The sequence below is a fragment of the Falco peregrinus genome, chromosome 5 (assembly GCF_023634155.1).
Source record: "Falco peregrinus isolate bFalPer1 chromosome 5, bFalPer1.pri, whole genome shotgun sequence".
Taxonomy (NCBI): Eukaryota; Metazoa; Chordata; class Aves; order Falconiformes; family Falconidae; genus Falco; species Falco peregrinus.
In genome coordinates this window covers 3,552,764-3,568,711 of record NC_073725.1, presented here as the reverse complement: position 1 = coordinate 3,568,711, position 15,948 = coordinate 3,552,764, and the positions used below count along the sequence as shown (strand labels likewise).

The window sequence follows — 15,948 nt, the reverse complement described above, 5'->3', positions numbered from 1 at the left end:
AACAGGGGTGGGAATAAGCAATGTGGGACTAGATGGATTATTGCTATCTTTTCATTCTGACATAAATCCTTCCTTAACACATGGCAAACTCTAGCCTCTGGTTTAGCTAGTGCTGAAAAGAGGGCACCTTTTCACAGAGAACCCCTAAGGGGAGAGGGTATGGGCAGCTTTGAGCTCACTTGCACAGCTGTCCCCAGGAGAGACACTGGTGAGGTCGTGGTGGTCCTTGAATGACCTCTGGCAGCCTGGGTTGGAAACTGTGCTGCTCAGGCAGGACAGAAACCAGGACCTGAGCCAGGACCCTGACCTAGCTACATCTGCAAGTATGCAGTCATGCCTAATGATTGCAAAGTTGAATTTAACTCACTCCTATAATTTCAACTGTAAGGACTGGTGATGCTTCCTGCAGCAGTTTCTTGGCTTATCCTCTGGCAGTGGCCCAACATCAACAATATATTCTAACACGTCGCCAGGGTTTGTCAGCAGAAATTTAGGGGGAACAACACACCAGCGTTGCTCATTTTAATCTTTCAGAAGATGTCTGAGTGCTGAGCAATGAGGCTTAAAAGAGAATGGCAACAGGGAAAGAGTGACTGTTCACCATGACTGACAAAAATAACATTGCAAATCTGAGCTTAAGTTTCAGGGACTTGTAGTAAATCCATGAATCCATCCAGTAAGTAAAAAACCTCACAGTTTTGCATCTTGCACTATTTCAAATTCATGACAGCATCATTTTGTCTTCACCAAATCCTACTTTTTCATGCTGTCTGCCACATGAACGATCCAGAACCAGCTTGTAATTACCCAGGTCTCTGTGGTGACTAGGTCATGTAGCACACCTACCTTCACTGTCACTGTGTATCACATTTCCCTAGTCTTCTATTTAATTTTATTTAGGCTATTTATTTTACTTATGCTTTCTTTCTTATTTACCTACTGCCTATTGCCTGTTATTTGGGTTATAAAATCTGGCGGGGGGAAGTCAGCTTCCTGGTGAGTTATAGGCTGCTGCTGACTGTGAGGTTTGCTTCTGGATGGGGTCTCCCGATTGTCATGTAACATCAAATGGTGAGAAGAAAACCACTATGTAGGTCCATCTGAAGGGTTTAGAGAAAATTAACATGTCCTAAAAGGTGAGCAGTACAGCCTGAAAGTCTGAAAAACTCCTGTAACTCATGTTCTGAGCTAGTACTCAGGTACTTAGGTACCATTCATTGCTTTGCAGCACCACTTAAGTAAATCAGACAGGAGAGAGCAAGTGGATAGCTTCCTACCCTCACAATGTCTTTCTTGGGGATGACACTTGTCTTCTTTTGACTCCATGAGATGACAGGTCATTGCTCCAGTGCCCTTGTGGCAGTTCTTACAGAAGCTAACACATGATTTATTAGAAGGCACATCCTCTTTTCTGAGGGATCTTCCCCTAAAAACACCACATAGTATAGAGCTGGGGTGATACGAGGTTTTCTTCCTCGTATGTTTTTTTCCTGTAGAAAAGTTGGGTCTGTGTTACTATGAATTTAGATGACTGTACGTGTTGGAGGGCTCATCTATGGGTGACCATCCTGTTTTGCTAGGACCATGCCACTGAAGCTGCCATAGGAAGATCAGTGCCAAAAAGCACTCCACAGAAAGGAGAATAATGTCATCTGTACTTCTCTTTCTGCTGTGCAGTCGAAATCCACACAGGCTACACAAGACAACATGAGGTATTTTTAAGCGATCACCTTGTTCTCATATGCTCAGATTGCTAAATGAAGGCCAGAGGGAAGGGTGACGGCAGCAGCCCAGATCCCAGGTTTTCCTGACTCACTGCTGTGTCCCAGCCCTGTCCTTCAGCAGCTTCCAAGCAAGTAATGTTTTCTGCTGAGTCACAGTATTACAAAGCATTTTCCCCTTGTGATTAATCCCTTCTTTAACCCAGGGAAGAAACAGCAAACCTGCTTCTGATTTCTGCTCTCTCCTGCCCTGGGGAAAGTGCCCAGGTCATGGAAAATGTGAATTATCCTCTGTTTTTTACCACCACTCTTTCCTGCATCCTGCTTACCACACAGCCTTACCTCTGGAGTAAGGGAACTGCCACATCTGCCTTAGGAACCCTCCAGTTATCCCGCTTGCTATCCATCTAATTAACCAACTCCTCCAGAGGATGGCTGTAAATGCTTTTTATGGGGATTTTCTTCGGGGTGAACTGCTGTTGGGTCAAAGTGCTTGTAGTACTCCTGCTGCCTTTGCTGCTCTTACTGCATGTTGCAACAGCTTGCACAGCCAGTTTCCATGCACCGTCACATGTTAAATCACTCCTGACATCAGCTTTCAAGAGCCTTCAGCCCAGCCCCACCAGAGCCGGGACAGGAATCCAGGTCCTGAGCCCCAATTTCTAACTCGAGTGTTATGAAACACTTTAGACTCGTAACTTCTCTGGGCTGACCTCACTTCTCTGCAGAGCAAAACCACTGATGAGCGCACCGACCTCCAGAGGCACCGAGCTAGAGGCACCTATTTTCAGCAATAGCGAGCAGTAAGTGCTGAAGCAGGTCAGATTGAAAAGCAAACCATGAGGCTCAAATCCTGTGTTTAACAAACCAGGTGCCAATATGGGGCCGTGATATATTTTTCCATTCATCATGTGTTGCAGAGATAAAAGTGTTGTGTTTTGATTTTGGGGGGGCTAAGACTCTGTGGAAAGCCTTTCCAGTGGAGCTTGTGAGATCACCCGTAATAAGATAACATAACTAATGCCAGAGGGCATCGGCATGTGTCAGGCACCCGAAGGCACCACAGCCTGGCCAAACATTGCGGTCTGGAGGCTTGTGTTTGTGGAAGGTGTTGTCACTTGTGACACTGGAGGGAAAAGACAAAGTTACTTTCAGTTGGAGACGTGTGGTCTGGGCTTGATTAAAAGCTGAAGAAATGCAGAGTGGTACAAGTAGAAAATCACAGTTACTGAAAAATAAGCATTCGTATACATGTTGGAGAGACGTCACAATTTAGCCATACTTGAAACAAAATCCCTAATTTCCTTTGTACAAAGCTGGTGTCACAACAGCCCTTTTGTCATATTTATCTCATCCCCCTGCTCTCCCCAGCCAGCCAGCCCTGACACAAAGAACAGCTGTCACAACACTGCTGCAAACAGGTTAGGATGAATGGACGTCTGGATGTGAGCTGAATCCACTCTGTCTGAGGTCTGGAGTGAAGTTTGCTGGTCAAGAAGGTGCGGGGAATGTGAATGCAATTTGGCAAGAGCTGTTGTGAAATTTCCAAATAACAGAAAAAGAAACGGATCTGTTTTTTTAATTTATTTTTTTTTCGGATTAGACTGCCTTTGCCAAACATTGGACGTCAGAGAACCATAAAATCATAGAATTGTTTAGGTTGGAAAAGACCTCTAAGATAATCAGGTCCAACCATTAACCTAGCACTGCCAAGTCCACCACTAAACCATGTCCCCAAGTGCCACATCTACACCCCTTTTAAATACCTCCAGGAATGGTGACTCAACCACTTCCCTGAGCAGCCTGTTCCAGTGCTTGACAACCCTTTTGGCGGAGGAATTTTTCCCAATATCCAATCTAAATCTCCCTGGTGCAACCTGAGGCCATTGTCTCTTGTCCTATCGCTTGTTACTTGGGAGAGGAGACTGACAGCCACCTCGCTACAACCTTCTTTCAAGTAGCTGTAGAGAGCAGTAAGGTCTCCCCTGAGCCTCCTTTTCTCCAGGCTGAACAGCCCCAGTTCCCCCAGCTGCTCCTCAGAAGGCTTGTGCTCCAGACCCTTCCCCAGCTTTGCTGCCTTTTTTCTAGACACGCTCCAGCACCTCAGCGTCCCTCTTGCAGTGAGGGGCCCAAACTGAACCCGGTATTCGAGCTGTGGCCTCACCAGTGCCGAGTACAGGGGGACGATCAGTCCCCTAGTCCTGCTGGCCACACAGTTTCAGATCCAAGCCAGGCTGCTGTTGGCCTTCTTGGCCACCTGGGCACACTGCTGGCTCATGTTCAGCTGGCTGTGGACCAACACCCCAGGTCCTTTCCCACCAGGCACTCTCAGCCACTCCTGCCCGAGCCTGTAGCTCTGTGGGGCTGGTGTGACCCAGGTGCAGGACCCGCGCTCAGCCTTGCTGAAGCTCACACAGTGGCCTCGGCCATCGGCCCAGCCTGCCCAGCCCCCTCTGCAGAGCCTCCTGCCCTCAGCAGATCAACTCTCCCGGCCAGCTTGGTGTCACCTGCAAACTGACTGAGGGTGCACTCGATCCCCTCATCCAGATCGTTGATAAAGACATTAAACAGGCCTGGCCCCAGCACGCAGCCGCTTGTGACCGGCCACCAATAACTTCAAGAGGTAATAATTTCAAAGCAATGAACTAGGTCGAGATGTCATCGGAAGAGGTATGTGGAATGAACAGAAGTTCCCTGGGCAGCCTGACATTGCAACAAGATGTGCTGCCACTGCAGGGACTCACGGAGCATTGCTCAGGGTGCTGCTGCTGCTTTCACATCCTGTTATGTTTCAGGAAACTTCACTTTAGTCTCTCTGAAAGTGAATGAAGTGGTTTCATTCTCATTACATTGCAGATGTCCACATTTTATTTCGTTTCAGAGGAAAAAGGGAAGGTGAAGGGCCATTCCTTGACCAGAAACCAGATGTACCTCTTGAGAATGAAACAGAGAAGGCACAAGCCTTGCAGCTGGCTGAAATGCTGAAGGCATTTTTTTCTGGGGAAACCAGTGAAGGCAAAAAAGGGAATGTTATCCCTTCCTCTCTCTTCTCAGTTCCTTAAGTTCTATGATCTGATTGTTCACAGGCAGAAGATGATTTGCTGAATAACTGACCCAAAGGTGTTTGGTGCCTCTTGAGAGCCATGGCTAGTCAGTGTAACAGCAAGCCTGCTACAGGGAAAATGCAAGAGACCATGGTGGTGACTTCTCCCAGAGCGAGGGCAAGAGCTGTTGTTCAAAGCTCTCCAGGACTGTGCAGCGGCCTGTCCCACTTCCCTTTTCTGCGAAGGAGAGCGTGATGCACCAGGGTGCTGCCTGCGTGAGACGGAACTGCAGCGCCTGGCTGACTCTGCGGCTGCTGCCAGTGGCGATACTACAGTAATTAATCAAACCGGCAGTCCCTAACAGGTTAACTACAGTCATTCCCTTCATTGTACACACGGGGGATTCAAAATGCAAAAGCTGTCTTGTCTGAAGAAACCTAGTAAATTAGTGTCAAAGCCCACATGAAACTTCTTGAGGCCAAATACCCACGTTAGCAGTTATGTACTTCTTCAAAAGTACTTAACTATTGTTTTGCATGCACGTGTCTTTACTGATAATTCAAGCCATGTGACAGTTTGAATTTATATGTCTAAAGTTAGAATTGAAGTTAAGAAAAACCTCAAGCCTGGAGGTTAATCATGAAATGCAATGAACCTGAACCCATGGGTAATTCGCTCTCTGTTTTTCTAGACATGATATTTCAACGATCAGGGTTTCTTAAAGAAGTAACCGTACTTAGGATGTTTCATCTGCTGAACGGGAATTATCATTCAAATTAACATTCAAAAATCTGCAGATTATGCCCTGGTTGCATAGGCTAAGGGAGATCTCAGCCAGCTCTAATCAGAAAAGCAGCAGAGCACATTGAAATTACATAGCAGGTTTTTCTCAGCCTCACCCAGAGCGGGACTCATTATACTTGGACTTTTTACAAAAACACTTAAAAAAATATTCACAGCGCTCTATTATAATTGACCAACAGGTGTTTGGAGTTTAAACACATATTCATTAGGACTGTGATAGGCATTTTTTCATAGCACTAAATGCTATGCTCCAGTCTTCCAGCTTCAGGGTTTGTTATGAGCCACACTTGCTCCCTACAGCTTTTAAAAGATGCTGAACTTTGTGAATTTTCTCTGTTAACATAGACTGTATCTCAAACAAGTTCATTTTAAAGAAGTTTCCAGGTCTTGCAGGCTAGAACAGAAGTGGAAATGTCACTCTCTGAAAGACGTTATAGGAGTTACAGTTGGAAGATATTTAGTCTATATTGCATCTTGCAGGTACCATCACATTCCTCTGTACAGTTGTGTATTCAGACGCCTGTCAGTGCAAGTCTAATCTTTCTTTATTTTTTTTAATGATTATTTTGCAGTAATGTAACAGAGTCAGAGACACCAGCCAAAACTGGACAAGATGCTACAAGTGTTTTGGATGTGTTTGGAAGAATGTGGAACATGGCTGTTTCCTATGAGTGTAGCTGATTGCTTCATCCCAGTATCACTTCTTCCAGCCTCACTCTTATCTCCTTACCATGTATCACACTATGTAACCACAGACTTCCAGACTGGTTTTGGGGCTTTGGCCCTTTCAGTGAGGAAAGTTGTTCTATTTCTTCATCTTATCTCTACAGCTGTCATCTTTCCTAATTTCCCTGTACATCCAGGAGTGCCTCGTATCAGCACTGGCTGGCCTCAGGTCACACCGCGGGTCTTTGCTGCTGAAATGTTAACATTTCTGTCCTTATGGGTAACTCTTACTGAGAAAATCTGGCTGCTCCTTCATGGCCAACAGCAAGGGTTAATTGAAAAAGAAGTTCAATAAAGCGTATTGTGGGGTGAGAGGGCTGGGAAGATGCTGGTTCCCCAGCACTGGGCAGCGGTGTGAAACTCCCCCAGTTCTCATGTCAGCTCGGTGACACTGGCCAGGGTTTTGACAGCTCTGCATACCCCAGCAGCAGAAATTTCTGAGCGAAACTGGCCTGGCTTGCTGCCATCTCTTTGGCTGTTGATGCTGTTGCTGGATTTCCTTGGAGTCAGTGAGATCACAGCCTCTAAACGCTGCAGCTTCCCAGCAGTATGCAGGAGGAAAAGACCCGGTCACAAAGTCTTTTATAATGTTTAACTTAATATCTATTGAAATGGAAAACAAATTACACACACCAACATTCCCTCTGAAATAGGATGACCTTTCCCTGCCTGCAGTGGTCTGAAAGCTGGGTACTTGTCACATCTCCCTGCATGACTGCTGTGGTTTTTTTCAGTAGTGATGGGGACTGTGTCTCAGTGTCTTAAGAGTATCCTGTATACACAGCCTGGGTACGGCTCTTGCTTTTTACCTGTTCTGACTTGGAAATAAAACTGTGGTGCAGAATTCAATGCACAGGAAATGGTAACTGTCCTACAGGGATCTAGGTTTTGGATTGGATTAATTACAGCAAAGAACACAACTCTGGCAATCTAGACTTCAATTTTGAAAACCTCATGGTGTCTCTTCCAGTTAATCCCACCCCTCAGAAATCTGCTTTTCAATAGCTTTCTAAATTTTGGAGTTACCGTCTTAGGAAAGGCTTTCTCACTCCCCTGTTTTCAAAAACCAGTGACTTAGCAGAAGTGTTACGTTACTGGGTCACTGGACCATCCCTCAACAAGCAAATCTTTCCACTTTCTGAATGTGTTATTGTGTTTCTCTAAAATAAATTATACTCGCGTATTTCTACTCAGTGGAGTGGACATCAAGATAGTTGGCCAGTTTTGGCACACAGAAAGCAGGTAGGAGTTTCTGTGAGCAGATAGGAAGTGAGTAAATTGCTCCATCAGAGTTGTCGTGGAGCAAATCATGCACCAAGGCAGCATGGGGCTGGCAAGGCTCCCACACATTCCTACTGTCCTCATCCCATGTAAGTCTCAGTTACACAGACAAGAAAATGCTCCCTAATAATGTTTGGTGGTTACCTTAGTCCCTTTCCATGTGCACTGTCTTTTTTCCAACCTTTTTCTTGTCTAGCAGAATCAAACTGCAGCAAATAATCTCTCTTCGATTGCCAAAGGTTTACTGGGGCAGTGGAAAGATGTGTGTGTGAATGTGTTTGTCATTTTTGGCTGGCTCATCATAATATTTTGGCTTCTAATCAGGCTGAATAATACAGTTGTATTCTGACTCTTTATTTTTATTCTCTCTTTTATTATCCTGAACATTGATGTAACTGTGCCGTAACATTGTACGTTTAGCTACCTGTTGTTCTGCTGTGATTCATGTGCTAACGAGTGTTCTGCTCAGACCACGATGGCTGTATCAGTCTGTGAAGTCAGCCTAAGGAACAGCTTAATGCTCTTCTAAAAGATCTGCATGTTCTATCTGTTAGCAGCCTGACTCACCCATTTCTTTGGCACACACACCCCCTCCCCCACCCCCCTCCAATTCCATGGCTTTCAAAAAACGTACACTTGAAAAATGTCTCCTCTCTTTAGAAAGAGGAAAAGCAGTGATATTGTTGCCAAACTATCCCATTACTGAGATAAAGTAGTACAAGGATCATTCTTGGGCTGACTGTAATAAAAATAATGACAATAGAATAAATCATATTTGCAACATGGAATACCGTATTAGTCATCTACAAGCGTGCTGCGTGTGCTGCCTGTTCTGGAAGGGGAGTTCAGCGCTTTTTGCAGGGAAATGAGAGGGCTGAGAACGTTACATGTTCACGCTCAAACCTGTGGGCAGGCCAGGAGAGGACCAGACTGACCCTCTTTGACCTCTACTTAGCATGGGTAAAAAGTTCCCAGTTCTTTGCCTTCAAGGCCCTGGAGATGGAGGTTACTGGAAACTGAAAGCAGTAATAAAAGGATTCCACCAGAACCCCATATTGGTGATTTTTGCAGTAAATGTAGTGACTGAGGTCCCTGCATTTTGAAGTAGCTCTCTTGAGCATCTTCTGGCAGTATAGTCATGGTAGCATGAGGCTCGGGAGAAAGTGCAAAACTTCCCTAGAAAGCTGGGGAGTTAATTGAGTACTTCTCCTGAACACAGTATTTCCACAATTAGTTTAAAGGCTTAGGTATAGCAGGATATAGCTATCTAAAATATCATCCTTACCTCTTTGGAGTTAAGGTCTGACGCTTGCCCTATATCTTATGTTAAAAAAAGGTTGCTAGAACAGAATGGCAGCACTGTATGTGGTCTTTCCTTTGGGCAGGGAATAGAGAAGCACATGTCAACATCCCCTTTGTGGGAATTCACAGACAATCTCTGGTACTAACAGTATTTTGTATGGATATTCATGGCCAAAATAAAGGGATATGAAATGCACTGAAGACTGAACCATCTGTGGAAGGCTGCCATGCAGAAGGGCTACCAAGACCAGCAGCCATCTTCACGGATGGCCTCCACAGCTTTAATTTATTGCTCTGCCACAGAGCTGGTCCTTGCAAGCAGTTCAGTTTTTCTCCCCACCAAATGTGTGTGTTTCCTCCAGAATGTATGGTTCATCCAACACCTCCTGGGAAGGCAGGGGAGCTCTCCGGAGGAGCCACCTGGTAAGTCCCTTGCCTGCTCTCCGGGAACTCTGCAATGCCTCTGCCCCAAAAGAAGGGCACGGGGAGCCAGTGGAGGTGGCTCTGATGGGACTGGGCAAGGGGAAGGCTGTAGAGAAGGCAGTAGATGAAGGGCATGGGGTTACAGCCCCAGTTTGGGGAAATGGTAAAGCGCCTGCAAGGTGGCGAGTTTCCTACCTGTACCGGAATTGAACTAGGTAGCTTTTTAGGACCGTCTGGAGTACAAGCAATGTAAAATGATCTCTGATACAATGTGAAAACAACTATCCCCAAATGAGTTACTTGGTTTGAAAAATTACTTATTTTTTGGCAGTGGAAAATTGCTTGGAGGAAAACTTTTTTTAAAAAACCCATTTATCAGTCTTTCAGAATATTTCACATTTCTCGGGAATGGCGTGGGTGTTTTGGATCAACAGAGTAGGGTTTTAAAAATAGCGACATGGACTCCTACTACCTTTCTAACAGCTAATCAGTAGTTTTATGCCAGAGCGATTTCGCTTTATCAAACTTATATGAGGTCTTCTGTGGCTTCTCAGTTGTAACTGCCTAGGAAGTCCCAAGAATAAAGAAAATTTCCTGAGTCTAATTTAAATAGCAGAACTTACTGATGGCCAAAAAGGTTGACATATTTTTCTTGCCTTAAGATATTTATGAGTTATTTTTATATTTACCTTGCACAACATTGCTACAAAACCTGCCTAACAATTTTTAGGAAAAAATATTTGTTCTATAAATGTGCTTTAAACGGCTTGTGAATTCTCTGGCTGCTAATTTTGATGAGCAGGGTGCACACATCTGGCATGTAGTCTTTGTGCAAAGTCCTGCTTTGTAGTTCAGCATTACCTTCAGTGTTTAGTAGACCTCTTATTCTTCCTTCTGCTCCAGCACCCACACAAATCTTACGGTAACTCTCGAATAACAAGCCCTGGCTATATTAAGGAGGTGAGATACCATATATAGGAAATGCGACCTCGAGTTTATGTTTCGAAAAAGTTGTTGTGTGCTTGTTAGGGTTTGCATATTAACAGACAGTTTAGGTATATTGTAATGATCTTGAGTTTAATCCCTAAAAGTCTTACTAGCTGTGCTCTGACTGTATTCAAGAAATGATTTTGGAAGCAACAGACAGAGGAGAAGGGGTGAATTCAGCTGTTATTTGAGAAAGTGTAGTAGTTGGTTAATCTGGGAAGTTATGCAGAGATCGGTTTAAAATAGGCATGACGGCTGTGAATTGTAGTGTGTTACCTACGTTCTTACATTAGGACAAGCGTTATTGGGCTTGTTCATCAAATGGTAAAATTAATAGCTTGCGCAATACGTGCAATTTGTTCCTTTTAAATTCCCTCCCTTCAAGTCTCAATGATAGTGTGTTCCAGTAAATCAACAGCAGAGATTTTTTTTCCTTCCTGGTATTTGTCTGAAGCTTCAAATATTGTTATTTTAGCCCTTACAAACTGAAACCAACCAATAGTAGTTTGACACATCTCTCCTTTCGAAGTTGGCAGACAACACTGTGAAATCCCACATACGTATCTCTGCCAAGTGGAGAAGGAAAGCAGAATGAGGGAAGGAGCTCCATCGCTATACTGTACAGCCGGCTGGCGAGAGGTGCGTCAGCAGAATGACTCTTGCTTGACATAATCAAATAGGAGACTGTGGGGGGCCATGTACAAATAATTAGGCTTATTTCTCCTCAGGGCTTTATTCACTGCTGGAAATGACATGTAAAACGGAAGAGGCAGATTAGGAATGAGGTCTGAGAAGACAGTGTTTGAAAGTCTGCTTGTACTGTAACCACTTTCACTGGAAGAGAGGTCCCCAGGGCTTGATTTGCTTCTCCAGAATGAACTTGACCCTTTTAAAAACAATGTTTAAAACCTTTTTTTTTAAAAAAATCTTATTTAGGGTTAGTTCTCAGATCATTTTAAAACATTATCTTCCCTGAAGTATTTTATAATCATTTAGGTAGTAATTATACACTGCATGCTAAGGATAAACCAACTGCCCTCCAAGGTTTAGGATATAAAATGAAGGTGTTCATAATGGCCCCCTCCCAGTCGAACTCTAAACCTAATGTTGAGAGACATGCTTAGTTCAAAATGAAACACAAATGAAAGACCTTACTTAGTCTGAAGAACTTGTAGAGACACAATAGTTCCTATAATTGCTCAAAACCTTTTCTTCCTTGGCACTGGAAGTTACCACCAGTAGGGAAGGACTCAGGCATGGTCCTTTTGTTACCTTCTGTACTACAGAAGGCAAACCACTGGCAATGTCTTGGTTGTCATAAGAAGCCCCTGCAGGCCACTGATTATGACCAAACTTTAAAAGCTAAACAGTGGTGTTTTTCATTTTCCAAGTACCTAAAGCCAAAGACATTGCAATCTTCAGCATCTTAGCAAAAAAATTGTGATATATGAAGGCATGGAGACAGTATCAGAAGAGAGGGAGACCTGATTCCTCTGCCATTAATTACTTTGTGTAGCTGAAGCTGTCTTGAAATAATTTTATTTCGTGACGTAATTTTATTTTATGAAAAATGTTGGTATTTTTTGATCCAATCTATAGATATCCTCAGGAAAAGCTCTTTGTCTTCCGTTTTCCATAGGAATAATATTAATGTCATCTTTTACCTCAGATAATTCATATATGTGAGGTATTAGAAGGCTGTGGTAGAAATCCTGTTGCAGTCAGCACCACTCCACCATTCCTGGAGTAGAAAATTTCAGGAAAGACATGGATGGCGATAGATGAGAGGGGCATTGTCTGTTGAAAAAGAGTGGAAGTGCCGAACAGCTGTCTCCTCCCCTAAGCAGCACTCATCCTGGACTTTGCATGAGGTGAGAATCCCCTGAAGAAAATAGCTCATGTTCCTGGAACTAAAGGCGATCTCACAATATATAAACCCAGCAGGAGCCAGTGTGACCAGGCCTGTTAATGTGCTGCTAAGCAATTTCCTTCTAAACCTTCTAACATTTTTAAGTGGGATGTGATATTCATCACAGAGTAGTCATGGACTTGAAGTGGACAAACCTTTATAGCACCTCTACAAAATACTTTTTAAAGGGTACATATGCATGTAATTTCACTTGAAGAATCAAAGTCCCTTTATAAGTAAAGAAAATGCTTTAAAAACTGCTGGAAGCTTTTTTCTTTTTTTTTCCTTTTTTTTTTTTTTTTAAATAAACACCATAGTGATGTTGGTTTCCATGTCCTTTCTAATGAATATGGGAAAACTGATATTTCTGTTCAAATACATCCTCTTTTTTTTCTCATTTCCTACCTTTTTTACCTTCATTAAGTCTATGGAGCAGGTTGGCTGAGGTTTTCCCTGTCTGGTGGAGAATGTCTTGGATGTCTCTGAGACCAGGCTTTGCAAGGTCTCATGCTGAAGAGGCAGAGATGTTGATTCACTGGCCCAGACCTTTCTGCTCTTCTTCAAGACCAAAAGTTAAGCAGCTCGTGAAGCTGGAAAGTTGGTAAACTGAAAATTGTAAAAGGAGAAACAGTCTAGCTAAAGAAGTCAGTTGCTCAACTTACACTTTGCAGTGTCAGTGTTTAGTTCCCTAGTTACCTTATCATCATTGCGGATTTTCCTAGAGCAACAGGCCCTAAAATTCTACTTTGGTGACTCTTTTCTTTCAAAAATAAAACTAAAATTTTGGAGAGCAAGTTATTAAGAAATTAATATGTATACTGTTGTTGTCTTACTATGTTACATATAATTGAAAAATCTCCTTAGCAAAATCAGTTTATTTTTTAAGCTCTTTTCATGATTTTAGCTAGTTTTTGTTATCAATGACAATGCAGCATAGGCATTTAACTGTTAACATTATCTTTAAAAGAAATATCACTGTACTTCATTAATGGGATGAAGGCAGATCCCATAGTCTTTGCACGGATGACACTGGGGTAGTCTGCCTAATAGCACGGGACTGAAGGGGCACCTCCAGCTCATTTATGTGCTCTTTAAAGCTGCTCCCATTAAAAGTCAGTGTCATGGCAAACTGAGAAAAATAAACAATAAAACATAGTTATTATTTCTACTGCTCTTCCCTTAAATATATGACATCAAAGTAAGGGGAAGTAGGAAGTGTCCCACATTAGTCAATCTTGTAGCTCAACAAAAGCTTTAACCTATTGCAATAGGAAATCTGCAGACTTCCTTTAACCACAATGTAACTTGCTAAATGCTTGTGCTCTTACGACATACAAATGAATGGTCTTGCAAAAGGTATTGCATCTTTCATCCTGAAAGATGGATATCCTGTTTCACTTGAGACAAGGGAAAACATGCTTATATAAGAAAATGAAAGCAAACTGTGTGGTAATGAACTCTGCAACTAGTTCAAGAAAGCAATAGTGAAATAAAACCGCAAGTTAGCAGAAGAAAAAAGTTCTGTGCCTGGTGTTTTGTTTTTCTAAGTCTCTTAAAAGATCTTATTCTTTAAAGATTTTTAAAAATGCACAGTGTCTTGTCACATACCTAATTGCTGATCAGTTATACTGATTTGACAGACTGCACTAGCTATCTCTAAGACTCTCCTACTCAAAATCGGATTTCTTTTCAAGAAATTTTGCTGTCCTAAACTTTATTGCTTTTGAATTATCCGAAACATTTGATCACAAAACACAGTGCTTTTTCCTCTATTTTGAACAATGGCATGATCCATTGAAATAAGTTTTCTAGACTGAGGAAAATATGACTTTTCCAGTTGCCCTTCTGAGACGTGATTCTGGTGGATCAGCCTTTGTTAGGTGAACAGTCTTTGCCTGCATCAGTGTAAAAATGATAGCCAGTGTGTGGCTGTGAAGCATGTGCATATAACATAACAACAATATATTGTATATTATTATAAATTACATGTTATAGTTTATATGTATTTTTACAAACAATTTCCCCTTCCTACTGTAACCACATATCCTGTAATTGCAAGGATGACTTCAGGGAATGACATGAATGGCATTTTTATGAAACTTTTCATGGAATTATGAAATTGCTACTGCAATAATTTTAATTTGGGGATTTCCCTAAACACCAGAGAACAACAACAGCCTACATCAGATCTCAGAAAAACCCATCAAAGAAGTTGCATACAGTTGTAGAGGAAGGAATAGTGCAGCGCAACAAGTATGACTTCAATGGCACTTTCATCATCACAATTTCATTTTTTCCACGAATCACTACAAAAAACCCAAAGGGCCTCTTTTTAACCATACTACTTTTAAACATTCATGGAGTTGAAGCAGCTGATCACTCCAGACAGTGGCAAGAGAAGGGCCTGCTTGTAACGTGTGTTGTGGCTTTGGTGAGGGGCACAGATGGATCACGCAGCACACCAACCCTTGCTGTCTAGAAGATCTCTCCAGGAACAGTGGTGTCTGGCCACTGTCAACCAGGCTACAGAGGCATCTAGGTTTTGTTGGAGCTGGTGCCAGCACAGAGCCTGTCCCCAGATCACAGCAGGAACCAAAGGGAGTGCCTGTTTGCCATGGTCTCGCAGTATTAAGGACATGCATAATTTTCAGAAGGATCCATGGGTACAGACTTTGTGAGGAATCACTGAATAACAGAACGGTTGGGGTTGGAAGGGACCTCTGGAGATCATCTCGTCCAAGCCCCTGCTAAAGCAGGCTCACCCAGAGCAGGTTGCACAGAATTGCATCCAGGTGGGTTTTGAATTATCTCCAGAGAAAGGGACTCCTCAGCTGGGCAGCCTGTTCCAGTGCTCTGTAACCCTCAAAGTAAAAAAGTGTTTCTTCATACTCAGATGGAACTTCTCGTGTTGCCGTTTTTGCCCGTTGCCCCTTGTCCTGTCGCTGGGGACTGCTGAAAAGAGCCTGGTCCCATCCTCTTGACACTCACCCTTAAGTTAATTGATTACATTGATGAGATCCCCCCTCAGCCTTCTCCTCTCCAGCTACACAGCCCCAGCTCTGCCAGCCTCTCCTCACCAGGGAGGTGCTCCAGGCCCCTCACCAGCTCCGCAGCCCCCGCTGGGCCCTCCCCAGCAGCTCCCCGTCTCCCGTGACTGGGGAGCCCAGCGCTGGGCCCAGCACTCCCGATGGGCCTCACCAGCCCGAGCAGAGGGGCAGGATCAGCTCCCTGCACCCGCTGGCCACGCTGCCCCTAACGCGCCCCAGGCTCCCACCCGCCTTCTCGGCCACAGGGCCACCGCTGGCCCGCGGGCAACCGGCTGTCCCCCAGCACCGCCCGGCCCTTCCCCGCAGAGCTGCCCCCCAGCAGCCCACCCCCAGCCTGTGCCGGTGCAGGGGCTGTCCCTCCCCAGGGCAGGACCCCGCGCTGGCCCCTGTGGGACCCCATGAGGTCCCCTCCCCCCGGCTCTCCAGCCTGCCCAGGCCTCGCCGAGGGCAGCACGGCCTGCTGGTGTCCCGGCGGTTCCTCCCAGTGTGTGCCATCGGGAGACCTGCCGAGGCTGCGCTCCGTCCCCTCAGGTCACCGATGACCCAGCTGAACAGGACGGGACCCAGCACTGACCTGGGGCACAGCGCTGGCTACGGGCCCCCGGCTGGGCTCTGCGCCGCTGGTCGCAGCCCCTGAGCTCTGCCCTCAGCCCGCGCTCAGCCCATCACTGCCCACCCGCCTGACCCACGCTCCTGAGCTTGCC

The 15,948-nt window shown here is 44.5% G+C and overlaps 1 long non-coding RNA gene across 1 annotated transcript in view; it reads left to right on the top strand.

The window, feature by feature from the left end:
* The window catches only part of LOC114012093 (uncharacterized), a 40,149-nt gene extending 24,532 nt beyond the window's left edge, over window positions 1-15,617 (top strand). Inside the window, exons 6-7 of the long non-coding RNA XR_008747151.1 lie at window positions 1,581-10,927; window positions 11,958-15,617. This is a non-coding gene — a long non-coding RNA (uncharacterized LOC114012093). The remainder of the gene's footprint in view (window positions 1-1,580; window positions 10,928-11,957) is intronic.
* Window positions 15,618-15,948: the final 331 nt, after the last annotated feature.